The following is a 14,353-nucleotide window of genomic DNA, read 5'->3' as shown; positions in this document are numbered from 1 at the left end:
CAAAACAGCGTTAGGATCCGAACTACGACAAGGAAGAATCGACTACACTTAGAAAAATGAGGTATCGAGAGATTTCGTAACGATGTGTCACTTCAGAGTTACTGGATAAACTGCCACCACCTGGAGCGGGCTTCAAAAAAATGGCTCTGAGCGCTATGGGACATAACTTCTGAGGTCATTAGTCCCCTAGAACTGAGAACTACTTAAACCTAACTAACCTAAGAACATCACACAGAACCATGCCCGAGGCAGGATTCGAACCTGCGACCGTAGTGGTCGCGCGGTTCCAGACTGTAGCGCCTAGAACCACTCGGCCACCCGGGCCGGCAGAGCGGGCTTCGCTTCAACAGACGGGAGGTGGATGAATAGTCATCTCCTACCTGCTGCCGCGGAGATTTCTGGTAACGTCCCCCCCCCCTCCCTCACCCACCCACTCTCTCCGACGTCTTGCCCTTCCCACGCCCCACCCGTCTTAAGCTGCCGTCACCACTCGTCGCAAACACTGCTCAGGCAACACTTTTCAGGCGTCTCTTGAAGCTCTCTTTCCTAGTGCAGTCGTTGCAGCAGGGCTAGCTGTATAAGAGCATAAGGCGAAAGCGCCGTCTGATACGTCCCATCAGCAGAGCGCTTCCCAAAACATCCAGTATCTTTTACTTCCTTCAGAAAGTACATTCAGTAATCCAATAAATACAAGTAGAGTTTATGGATTATTCGGTTAGGCACACTCACTTTAAGGGGCTCCGGAAAGGCTCAAAATCATGAAAAGTTCAATTTTTACTTTTTTGAGTTTTCTGAATCTGCAGACTATTACCTTTTTATAGATATATAATTTATTCAATTCCGAAGACTACAACTATTTTTAAATTTTTTTTGAAATGTGTTCTACATGGGCGTGACCCACTGTGGCGCTGTTAAACTGCTGTCAAATGGTGTTATTATTAACGTCCGTGTTCATGAGGTACATTTTAGTGATGTGAGATAAAGTATGTGTTGTGGCTAACCTATTTTCAGAGACTAAGCAGCACCTGAACTGTTGAAAAAGTATATTCACGGAAAAACTCAAAACCCCAATGAATGTGTAAATAGTGTTATATGGTCGAGAATCCCCAAGACTGTATTTTTTGGAATAGAAACACTTCACTTTGGTGTGTATGATGCTGTTGCGACTTTCAATGATGGCAACATTGTAAGGTGCAAGTTATTTAGAAATATGGGAATGAAGATAGGTTCTAACATGGTACGAGCGATGCTTGCTTTAGACAAGGAACGCCTTCGGGCTGCAGACAGGGCTGTAAAGAGTCTAGAAATACAATCAAGAGTAAACAGGAGGAGGAACAAGAGGAAGCTGGAGGAGGAGTTAGCAGAGGATGAAGATAATCCATCCTATGGACCTGGAATGCACTAAAAAGTTAATCCAATCTTTGTCGCTCGATTCGCAAAACTTTTATTTTCTCTTACTAATTACATGTTTTCTAAGGATCTTCCAAACATATTTGTTTCAAACTTTCAGTAAATGTTACACAGTACCTTCTGCATAATTTAACACAGCCTTTTTTCAAAAAACTGTATATTTTTGAAAATATAAATAAAAAATTGAAAAAAAAATGTTGTGAATTTTCATTACAATTGAAAAAAATCATCTTTAATAACTGAACTAAAATTTTGTAAAATCCCTGTGTTAAGTTGTAGCCCATATTCCAATAAATAATCTGTAAAAAGTTCAACTTCCTACCTCAAATACTTTGTGAGGAAAGATGTAATTTATAAGCGTTATTTTAACATTGCAAGTATAGGGCGTTCCGGAGCCCCTTAAGCAAACCGACCAAAAAAATTAGCTAGTCCCAAGAGACGTCACGCTAATACTGTGTTCAAATAAGCATCCTGGTTAATGTCTATGGTAACCTGAATGAGTTATGGTACAAAAAACACCCGTAAGACATCACAGCATCACATCTATCCCGAACTACACCTCCCGCCCCTCCCCACACGCACATTGTGATTAAACGCCTCATCCAGCCACAGATACACTCGACGCATTGCGCAATTTGAAAACAGGCAACACTGTAACACGCTACGCACATCCCGTCAGCTACTGTCCGATTTCTATGTTCTTTGGCCCATCCAAGACGTGCAGGTTTTTGTGTAGCTGTAAACAGGTATCTGAGTCCAAAAGTAGTTATCAGCAAGTCCCCTTCGCAGTGTTCGCACCGGAAAGCGGTTGAGATGAGCATGCATTCACCGACAGCAGAGATTTCTGTCGGATTTGAAACCGATTGTCAGTGACAAGTAGTATGCTCGTCTTTGATCCCTATCGGTAAGGACTCTTTTACGACCGATTTTCTCACGACGCGTTAGTACAGTTTCTTCTAGATACGTCAGAGGTCCGTGTTGATAAAACAACAAATCGGGCAGCTCCATTCACTGCTTGTTAATAGTTATGTCCAAATACGACAGCTTCTTCCAGCCGTTCTGTTACATACCCACGTCGACCATCTAGCTACCATTATTCCTTACAGCCAGTTGGCATATACACACTACTTCATTGCCATGACTTCCATCAGCGGTGGAGGATCACATGACCGCAGTTCTGCACAATCCAAAAGCATTCTAAAGGGACATGTGCGCTCTTTTATATCATTTTACGCGTTTAAGAGCATTCACTTTCATCACACTTCTTTATTATAATTTTGTTGCAGGCAGCAGTACAGTTGCCGATTTTTGTCCGAAAGCATTGCGGTCTGTACCGGCCGCTCAGACAGTCTAGGTGCGATTTAAGGAATATTCGCTTAAATCTTATATCTACTGCATCAGGAGAGACTACTTACGGGGAAAGTACCTGGTCCACACACACTATACACGATGGTCTGAAACAATCTGGAAAGCTTGTAAGGGTCCTGCAGAGTAGGTTGCGCTGAGAAATAATTGTTAAGAAAAAAATTTGATACACTGCAGCGTTTCGGAGTTAATTAACATCGAAGTTAGCCAATCAGGCCGTTGCGCGCGAAGATTGAAGCGACTCATCAGATACAATTAGTGGCAGCTGGTGTCATAGCGTAGATACGGCCTCCCGACGGGTAGACAGTTCGCCGGGAGCAAGTCTTTCGATTCGACGCCACATTGGCGACTTGCGCGTCGATGTAAAGGAAATGATGATGATGATTAGGACAACACAACATCCAGCCAATGAGCGGAGAAAATCTCCGACCCAGCCGGGATTCGAACCCAGCCCCTTAGGATTGACTTTCTGTCACGCTGACCACTCAGCTACCGGGGGCGGACATAGCGTAGATGATATCGTGCAATACCGCTCAGCCTATGGCTCGGGTTCTATCCTTACTACCGTCCCACGTATAATTTTTTCTATGTCTTTCTTGTTCGCGTTTAGGAAAACAATCGATAAACGCGTTAGGCGACACCGTCTCTGATCGGCCGCTAGAATTTGCGGGCGCAACGGATTGATCGTGTAACTTTGCTTTTAATTAACTCGGAACGGTGCAACGTAACGAATTTTTTTGTTAACAATTACTTCTGCCAACAACCTACCCTGCAACAGCCTTAGAAGCTAATAAATGGTTCAAATAGCTCTGGGCACTATGGGACTTAACATCTGAGGTCATCAGTCCCTAGAACTTAGAACTACTTTAACCTAACTAACCTAAGGACATCACACACATCCATGCCCGAGGCAGAACCTCCGACCGTAGCAGCAGCGCGGTTCCGCACTGAAGCGCCTAGAACCACTCGGCCACACAGGCCAGTGCTTTAGAAGCTTTTCACACTGTTTTGATCACATTGTATTTGTATAGCCGGCTTCAGAAAAGGGGTTTATTTGCGGCAAGTAAAAGATACGGCCCCATAAAGAAAAGTAATTGCTATAATCTTTCCCTTACACTTCAGCTGCCATTAAACTTGGTTTAGTTTTCGTTTAAGCAAACATTCTTCATGCGCAAACGAGCAAGCAGCCAGGGTTCGTTGGATGCCTATCAGAGGAACCATCATTACTAACTCCACAAAACACGACCATTATTATTTGTTCAGATTCTGTAAGAGTTGCTTACAATTTCTTGGTCGTGACTGGTTTCGAAAGTAAACCTCATTTTCAAACCTTTGCCTGTATTTCAAATGTTTGGCACAGCATAATTCCACTGATACGCTTGCATGGCATTTACTTAGTAAAGATCACAAAGCAAATGTATGGTCATTATGCAGAAGTGATACACTATGTGATGAAAAGTATACGAACACCCCCAAAAACGTAGGTTTTTCTTATTAGGTGCATTGTGCTGCCACCTACTGCCAGGTACTCCACATCAACGACCTCAGTAGTCATTAGACATCTTGAGAGAGCAGAATGGGGCGCTCCGCGGAACTCGTGGACTTCGAACGTGGTCAGGTGATAGGGTGTCATTTGTGTCATACGTCTGTACGCGAAATTTCCACACTCCTAAACACCTCTAGGTCCACTGTTTCCGATGTGATAGAGAAGTGGAAACGTGAAGGGACATGTACAGCACAAAAGCGTACAGGCCGACGTCATCTGTTGACTGTCAGAGACCGCCGACAATTGAAGGAGGTAGTAATGTGTAATAGGTCGACTTCTATCCAGACCATCACACAGGAATTCCTAACTGCATGAGGATCCACTGCAAGTACTATGACAGTTATGCGGGAGGTGAGAAAACTTGCATTTCGTGGTCGAGCGGCTGCTCATAAGCCACACATCACGCCGGTAAATGCCAAACGACGCCTCCCTTGGTGTAAGGAGCGTAAACATTGGACGATTGAACAGTGGAAGAACGTTGTGTGGAGTGACGAATCACGGTACATAATGTGCCGATCCGATGGCAGGGTGTGGGTATAGCGAATGCCCGATGAACGTCATCTGGCAGTGTGTGTAGAGCCAAGAATACAATTCGGAGGCGGTGGTATTATGATGTGGTCGTGTTTTTCATGGAGGGGGCTTGCACCCCTTGTTGTTTTGCTTATATCTATCACAGCACAGGCCTACATTGATGTTTTAAGCGCCTTCTCGCTTCCCACTGTTGAAGAGCAATTTGGGGATGGCTATTGCATCTTTCAACACGATCGAGCACCTGTTCATAATGCACGGCCTGTGGCGGAGTGGTTACACGATAATAACATCCCTGTGATGGACTGGCCTGCACAGAGTCCTGACCTGAATCCTTTAGAACATCTTTGGGATGTTCTAAAGGCCAGGCCTCACCGACCGACATCGATACCTCTCCTCAGTGCAGCTCTCCGTGACTAATGGGCTGCCATTCCCCAAGAAAACCTTCCAGCACCTGATTGAACGTATACCTGCGAGAGTGGAGGCTGTCGTCAAGGCTAATGTTGGGCCAACACCATACTGAATTCCAGCATTACCGATGGAGGGCGCCACGAACTTGTAAGTCATTTTCAGCCGGGTGTCCGGATATTTCTGATCACGTAGTGTACATTCACAAGACCAGCGTAGACCGAAGGTCACTAATCACTTTTTTTGTACTGGCCTTCTTTATATGCTAGTCTGTTGACGGTACGACTTCCGTATTACGCCTATACCACATTTACGAGGACCTCTAATACGTGGAAGTCCTGTATCAGTGAAATTACGCTCTTCATAATTTGAAATGCAGGCAATGGGTTGAGAATGAACGTTAGCGTTCGAAACCAGTCACCACCAACAAACTGTAAGCAGCTGTGACAAACCTTAATAAATAATAATCAAGTTTAAGTTGCTAGTCCTTTTCCAGCGGAATGTTGGAATTACTTAAACAACATAACTTATTGAGAAGTGGAACGGTTTACATTAGACACAGATTACTACGAGTATAACGTCTTATCATGGGAGGAAGCCCTAATGTGTGGTACAAAGCGCAGTACTTTCAGTCCTGCACTTCCAAGTGACTTGTAGCCTATGACTACAAAAAGAAGTTTATTTTCTATCGCTAGGTCGTGTATGATTGTTTCCGCTATTGTCACAGCGAGAATTTTTTGTAAGACATTGTAAAAAGGGAGTACATTCAGTGTCCAACTGACGAGAGAGAGATTCTTGTTATCATATAGCAATACTCCTACAATCACTCGCTTCATGTTATGTACTTCTGACGACAAGGCTACTGTAGTTCACTAGCCCCAAGTGGAGCGTCACGATCGACCAGCAGGTTGTTTGCCACATGAATATATGTCGATGGCGGCGGCGGCGTTGAGAGGGAACATGCGATCACAAGTCATTAGGAGGAGATTAAAGCTCGAGAGTCGGGGCAGTACCTATTGGTAATCGAAGCAGTGTAGCACCTTGCTGGCTAGAGCTACACTCCTGGAAATTGAAATAAGAACACTGTGAATTCATTGTCCCAGGAAAGGGAAACTTTATTGACACATTCCTGGGGTCAGATACATCACATGATCACACTGACAGAACCACAGGCACATAGACACAGGCAACAGAGCATGCACAATGTCGGCACTAGTACAGTGTATATCCACCTTTCGCAGCAATGCAGGCTGCTATTCTCCCATGGAGACGATCGTAGAGATGCTGGATGTAGTCCTGTGGAACGGCTTGCCATGCCATTTCCACCTGGCGCCTCAGTTGGACCAGCGTTCGTGCTGGACGTGCAGACCGCGTGAGACGACGCCTCATCCAGTCCCAAACATGCTCAATGGGGGACAGATCCGGAGATCTTGCTGGCCAGGGTAGTTGACTTACACCTTCTAGAGCACGTTGGGTGGCACGGGATACATGCGGACGTGCATTGTCCTGTTGGAACAGCAAGTTCCCTTGCCGGTCTAGGAATGGTAGAACGATGGGTTCGATGACGGTTTGGATGTACCGTGCACTATTCAGTGTCCCCTCGACGATCACCAGTGGTGTACGGCCAGTGTAGGAGATCGCTCCCCACACCATGATGCCGGGTGTTGGCCCCGTGTGCCTCGGTCGTATGCAGTCCTGATTGTGGCGCTCACCTGCACGGCGCCAAACACGCATACGACCATCATTGGCACCAAGGCAGAAGCGACTCTCATCGCTGAAGACGACACGTCTCCATTCGTCCCTCCATTCACGCCTGTCGCGACACCACTGGAGGCGGGCTGCACGATGTTGGGGCGTGAGCGGAAGACGGCCTAACGGTGTGCGGGACCGTAGCCCAGCTTCATGGAGACGGTTGCGAATGGTCCTCGCCGATACCCCAGGAGCAACAGTGTCCCTAATTTGCTGGGAAGTGGCGGTGCGGTCCCCTACGGCACTGCGTAGGATCCTACGGTCTTGGCGTGCATCCGTGCGTCGCTGCGGTCCGGTCCCAGGTCGACGGGCACGTGCACCTTCCGCCGACCACTGGCGACAACATCGATGTACTGTGGAGACCTCACGCCCCACGTGTTGAGCAATTCGGCGGTACGTCCACCCGGCCTCCCGCATGCCCACTATACGCCCTCGCTCAAAGTCCGTCAACTGCACATACGGTTCACGTCCACGCTGTCGCGGCATGCTACCAGTGTTAAAGACTGCGATGGAGCTCCGTATGCCACGGCAAACTGGCTGACACTGACGGCGGCGGTGCATAAATGCTGCGCAGCTAGCGCCATTCGACGGCCAACACCGCGGTTCCTGGTGTGTCCGCTGTGCCGTGCGTGTGATCATTGCTTGTACAGCCCTCTCGCAGTGTCCGGAGCAAGTATGGTGGGTCTGACACACCGGTGTCAATGTGTTCTTTTTTCCATTTCCAGGAGTGTAGTACACAGCTTTCGGATAGATACCTGCAGACACAGTAGGACGCCCTTGAGTTTGGGAGGCTCATGAGTGTGTTCCTTAACGAGGCAGTCATTACTTTCATAATTTTGTTGGGATACCAGGGCTCCGACATCTTCCGTCGCAGGACGACCTTCAGACAGGAATAGCGGATGCGTTTCCGTGCAGAAGCACTCAGAACACATTCACACGACTGTGAGAGGCTGACGCAATTCTGCTACTTCGTAGAGATTTCAGTCTCCCTCATCTACATGATTACTCTGCAATTCACACTTAAGTGCTTGGCAGAGGGTTCATCGAACCACAATCATACTATCTCTCTACCATTATACTCCCGAACAGCGCGCGGGAAAAACGAACACCTAAATCTTTCCGTTCGAGCTCTGATTTCTCTTATTTTATTTTGATGATCATTCCTACCTATGTAGGTTGGGCTCAACAGAATATTTTCGTACGTGATAATACAAAACGAGCTGCCCTTTTTTTGCACCCTTTCGCTGTCCTCCGTCAATCTCACCTGGTAAGGATCCCACACCACATAGCAATCAATATTCTAACAGAGGACGAACGAGTCTAGTGTAAGCTGTCTCTTTAGTAGATTTGTTGCATCTTCTAAGTGTCCTGCCAATGAAACGCAACTTTTGGCTCGCCTTCCCCACAATATTATCTACGTGGTGTTTCCAACTGAAGTTGTTCGTAATTTTAACGCCCAAGTACTTAGTTGAATTGACAGCCTTGAGAATTGTACTATTTATCGAGTAATCGAATTCCAACGGATTTCTTTTGGAACTCATGTGGATCACCTCACATTTTTCGTTATTTAGCGTCAACTGCCACCTGCCACACCATACAGCAATCTTTCTAAATCGCTTTGCAACTGATACTGGTCTTCGGATGACCTTAGTAGACGGTAAATTACAGCCGTTATCTATCGTTTACCTAAAACGTTTCATACTTTCTGAATGGCGCATTTAATATTGCGTTGTGACATTACACCACATACACGAATATTAACTTTTCCTCAATAAGTTTGAAAATTCTCAGTATATGTTGCGCGGTTCATGTCTTTCTCAGGGTATGTTCAGTACTTCTCGCCATAACATGACACTTGTACGCCAGTTGGTGTTGTAAACTGTCGATTCGCAGCTTATTTCCGAGCATTTGACAAACATATTAAGAGATAGCTTCATATTAACACATACCACAGTTTCATTTTATCCCTTTAGTGAGCGAAGTTACTTAATCACTCTGTGTATCTCGATTCGTTCTGGTCTGTTTCCTCCGGGCTCTGAAAAGTATTTATCAGCGTGCAGGAACTTGTTAGTGAAAGAAATACTGTCCACTCAGCTGTGGCCACGACGATAATGAGCACAGATGTGCGAAATATTGTGACACGTCACATGAATAGAAAATAGCGGTGTGCTCATTACTTAAAATGTAAGAGTAAAACACCTGTCATGTCGCTTATTGCCATGACACGAACCAAAGAAAACTCTTAAAATAGCCAATACCTGTTCCTTCACGTGCATTGTAGTGTGTGTGTGTGTGTGTGTGTGTGTGTGTGTGTGTGTGTGAACTGCAGCAGCCATCCTACAATTAGATATTCACGAATATAGTCTCGAAGCACTGCGTACTCCATCGACAACACTCGTTTTAGTGTCATTCAAGGAATCCCGATTTTATTTTTGACAAATAAATCGACCGAGAAGTGCTTCGTATGTGTGATATATATATTATTCCCAGACGGCATTCAAGAGAAGCTAATTGGGCGTTCTAGAATAAAAATTTTCATACCTGAGAAAATAATTTTCAGTCCTGTCCGAAAAGCAAACCAGGTAATCCCAATTCATAGGCGTAAGTTCAGAAGTTAGCGCAGTTAATTGTGATAACTGTTATAAAAGTGACTGTTAGCTATTGCGGTGTGAAATGACCCGTAATTTATGCACAGTCACTCAGTTCCTGTGTAGCCACTCCGAAGTCCAATTAACATCCTGTCGAGGTTCGGTCGTTAATTATTCCAATTGAAATAATAAAACTAATACTGGGTTAACCTTCATCATTAAATTGTACTGTGAATTATCAACTATAATTCGATTGCCTTTTCTTCTGTTTGCTATTTACATTTACAGTTTCCCCTAACTGTGCTTATGTTCGTCGAAATGCGTGCGCCACACTTTATAAAGGTTTTCCACTATTTTGACCTTCACTTCGACGATTGGAGCGTGTAGTCTTTTTCACTGGTATTTACAGGTGATCTTGTTTGCAGGTGATTTTAAAGCACAGCAGAATTGTGGAATTAATATGGAATGTGTTTGAATACGCTCTTGCTTTAGCTTAATACACACACAGAGTACTCTAACCGAAATTACTGCCCCGTCGAGAAAAATGATGAGTTTGTTCGTGCGTGAAAGCATGTGTAATTTCTTACTGAAACTAGCATTTTAACGGTTCAAAAAATTTTTTGCTCTAAAACTTCAGGATTGATTTATAGTATTACACTGTAGAATGTGAAGTCATATGTGCAATTTTGTGCATCACATTTCATCTTCCAAAGCGAAGCACTAGAGGCCAAAAGACACAATACAATTAGGTCATTAATTCCTGAAGAAATTTTGGCCTACAGAGACCTACCCTTTAAGTATACAGGTTGGCTTTTCAGAAATGGCAAGGAAAGATAACGCAAAATAAACTCAAATTTAGTGTGGCCAACAGGGGCTAGGAGCACTGTCATTTTGTCTCCCTTTTATATCAAATCAAGTCCCTGTTTACTTCAGTGTGCATGAGAAAGCATATTTTACACCACCTGAGTACTTGTACGTAAATGTGTTGACTGTTGACAAAGAAACACAAAACTGTTTGACTATGTGTGAAAGTAGCATGACGCGTTCAGCTATTTTCGGAGCTTTAATAATAATAATAATAATAATAATAATAATAATAATAATAATCTTGTACAAACTGTCTTTTCCTAAAGCATAATCTTATTTTTTATGAAAATTTCGAACGTATTGCACCATTTTTCATTGCCGAAAGCTTTTTTCAGGTCGCGAAAGCCTGTGAACGTTTCTTGATTTTTCTTCAGTCCTGCTTCCATTAAGAATCCCATCTCTGGCGACCTAATCTTTGCAAAAGTCAGACTGATCGTCACCCAACTGATCCTCAATTATCTTTTCCATTCTTCTGTATTATTGTCAGGAACTTGAATACATGAGCCGTTAGGCTGATTGTATGAAAATTCTAACTCTTACTTGATCTTTCTATCTTCGGAATTGAATGGATGATATTTTTATAAAAGTCTGGTGGTATGTTGGCAACCACCTAGGTTTTGCACACCAACTTGTACTGCCGCTTGGGTGTTATTTCCCCCAATGATTTCAGAAATTCCGAAGAAACGTTATCTATCCCTCCCGTCTTATTTGATAGCAAGCTCTATGCCCTATGTCTTCGATGTCGAGTACCTTTTATTCTTCAATCACGTCATTAGACAAGTCCTCCCCTTGTAGAGACCTTCAATATGTTTTCACCAGCCCGTTTAAAAGTGGAATGCTCATTGCACGCGTAACGTCGCCGCCCTTTAAAAATGTCACCTAATACTGTTTTAATTTTTTTATACACTGAATCAGTCCTTCTGACGATCATTTCATTTTTGATTTCCTCATATCTTTCATGTAGTCATTTCGCTTTGCTTTCCTAGCACTTTCCCAGCTCTTCCCACTTGTTTCATTCCTAAGTGACTTGTAATTCTGCTTGTATTTCCCTGAACATATTTGTACTTCCTTCTTTCGTCGATCACTTGACTCATTTCTCATCAATCACTTGACTTATTTCTCCTATTACCTAAGATGTATTCGGAGTTACCTGTCTTGTACCTATTTTTTTCTCATTTTCTGAGATCGCCCTTTTTAGATGTGTCCATGCGTCTTCAACTGAACTGCCTGCTGAGTATCTATTGCCCTGGGCATGGCATAGTATCTTTACACTTCCGACACTTCCACTTGCTGCGCAGTCCATTCTAAGGACGTTACCAAAGAATGTAATCCTTCATTTCTTGATGGAGTCCGGTATACTTTGTATCAGATTACACATTTCTTGGTTTGCTCTTCTTCTATACGCGTTGTCGCTCGTTTTTCGCTTTGCAAATATAGCTGTGAGATTCTTAGGTATAGCCTCCAATTAGTCCTCAGGTCAAGTCACTATCTGGTAACGTGTTAATTTTGAGTTCACAGAATTGTTCGTATTGTAGATCTTCATACTGAGTTTGTATGTTGAATGCATAATGTTGAATCGTGCACCCAAAGCTTAGTTTTACGTCGGACAAGTTTCAATGTATTCTCCTATATATTTAAATCTTTCCTTTTGATTTTTTTCTTTTAATTCCATCTGTCTATGAGCTGTCTTCAACTAAAGCGTAGACCATATATTCCCGATGAAAACCTTTATGCCTACTTTAGGCGCCTAGCTCTGGATCTGGATGGTTTGATTGGTCACCTGTTGTAACGATTCCAAAGAACTATATTGGTGATTTTTTTTTCCCTCATTTGTGTTCTACATACTCCCTCCCGTATATTAACAGATAACTCTCGCAAACGATTAGTAAATTTCAAGCAGTCATAGTATTAAAATATGTACTCTTTTTAAGAAAGCATTTATCAATGAATTTGTCAAAACTCTGTCCAACAACATCAACGAAATACTCTCTTCTCTAGGGGAAAACTTTCGGAGCAGTAAACCTCCTGAGAGCCATTTACGGAACTTGCGAGCCCGCTAGCAATTTCTCTCCAACCTCTGCCAAGTCAATAGCTGCAAGGCACTGGAAATGTCCGTTTGATGTATAAAAGAGGAAAATGCTTATCTCTGACGTCTGCGAGTAAGAACGCTACGAAACAAAACGATACATGTTGTCGACCTCGATACAAAAGTAACTTCACGTGACTTGTTCTCTCATTGGTTCACAAGTCTGTTACAGGTTCGGTTGTTAGATTACAGTATAAACATAAATGAAAAATAATCAAATCAGTCGCATTTTATGTCTTAAAATGAGAGTTATTTTATTATTCGATACATAAAGTCAGTCTAAGTGCCCTACAAACTAAGGAGGCTGTGCTGCCTTTGTTCCCGTTGACTTTGTATTGCGGCCTATGACTTAGCTGCTGTCGAAAGGGATGCTGTGCACTGGTAATTATTCAGGGTAAATCTTACAATGTCGAACTTGCCAACCCATATCAAGTGAGTGCAATTTCTACAAAATATGCACACAATTTCTACAAAAATATATTTACATGGGCAGACATGGGTAATTAAATAATTATTTATTACTCTCCAAAGATCCTTCTACAGCTTGGAAGCAGATGTTAACAAGAATTTTCTCTCCTAGTATGTTATTTACGAGCATCTCTTCTACTCTAAAATTCAGATGGATTGTTTACAGAAATCTGATATTCCTGATAACTAAACCAGATGCCTAAAAGGTATGCGTGTTTCCGACATGCAAATCTGATTACGTTTTGTCTGATTGAGTATTTACTTCAATATAATATCTCGTATGCCGGCTGTGATTGCTAGTACGCATAATATAATGAATTACTGTTTCACCTTGCTGAAGTTGGTGATTATTCTTACAGAGAAGCTAGCTGTGCCTAAACCTTTTAGAAGATCTGCTAGTTGGATATTCCCGTTTCAGTTTCGATCGGCGTGCGCACCCAGTAGCATAGAACTTCATACCTTGTCTAGAATTCCTTGTGTAGTGTATTTATATCAGTACAGAACAGTATAAGCTGTGATACTTCAAGATTAAAGCTATGACCTTTGTGCAGAACCAGTTACTGACTTCCACAAAATTAACATGTACTCTTTGCGGCGCGGGATTAGCCGAGCGGTCTCAGGCGCTGCAGTCACGGACTGTGCGGCTGGTCCCGGCGGAGGTTCGAGTCCTCCCTCGAGGATGGGTGTGTGTGTTTGTCCGGAGGATAATTTAGGTTAAGTAGTGTGTAAGCTTAGGTACTGATGACCTTAGCAGTTAAGTCCCGTAAGATTTCATACACATTTGAACATTTTAGAACATGTACTCTTTCCTCGGTTGATATTTGTTTATTCGACTTGACAGCGATACTGACTGGATTTACCGCCTGATTCGAATAAAATAATAGGTCATCAACAACAAGAACAGTAGACAGCTCCTGATCGAGTGTTGTGAAAAGCCCGTTGAATCCCACTCCATGCAAGTAATTTGGTGTCCATCTATGAAATAAGTCTATTGTAGCTCTCTGAATTCTGTGTCTTCAGTAGGAGCTAAAGGGTGTATGTGCCTAACCGTAAACTTCATTAACATATACCTTCTGTAATAGAATGTTACTTACGAGCAACGAATCAACTGCCTCTCCTAAGTCATAGCAGATGCCAACTAGCGATATTTTATCTTTTCATAATTTCCGTGTATGACCACTAAATGCGCAAATGGCTTATCAGCTGGGTGACCTCCTTCAGATCGAAACTGTGACTGGCTAGGTATCTTGTTATCGCACAGGCGAGTGACAGCCCATGACTGAACAATGGAAAAATAATGTAAACTCATGTTTAATGAAACAAAACTATCCTCTATCT

General features: G+C 43.3%; 1 protein-coding gene and 1 non-coding gene across 2 annotated transcripts in view; one reads left to right on the top strand and one right to left on the bottom strand.

Annotated features, from left to right (window-relative positions):
- The window catches only part of LOC126091092 (tyrosine kinase receptor Cad96Ca), a 481,814-nt gene that overhangs the window by 124,191 nt on the left and 343,270 nt on the right, over positions 1–14,353 (top strand). The gene's annotated exons all lie outside the window — the stretch shown is intronic.
- On the bottom strand, positions 241–324 carry Trnas-gga (transfer RNA serine (anticodon GGA)). Its single transcript is given in 2 exon segments — positions 241–275; positions 285–324. It is a non-coding gene; the product is annotated as a tRNA-Ser (tRNA).

Source organism: Schistocerca cancellata, chromosome 1 (genome assembly GCF_023864275.1).
Source record: "Schistocerca cancellata isolate TAMUIC-IGC-003103 chromosome 1, iqSchCanc2.1, whole genome shotgun sequence".
NCBI lineage: Eukaryota > Metazoa > Arthropoda > Insecta > Orthoptera > Acrididae > Schistocerca > Schistocerca cancellata.
The sequence above is the reverse complement of the archived record's forward strand: the minus strand, read 5'-3'. Positions and strand labels throughout refer to the sequence as shown.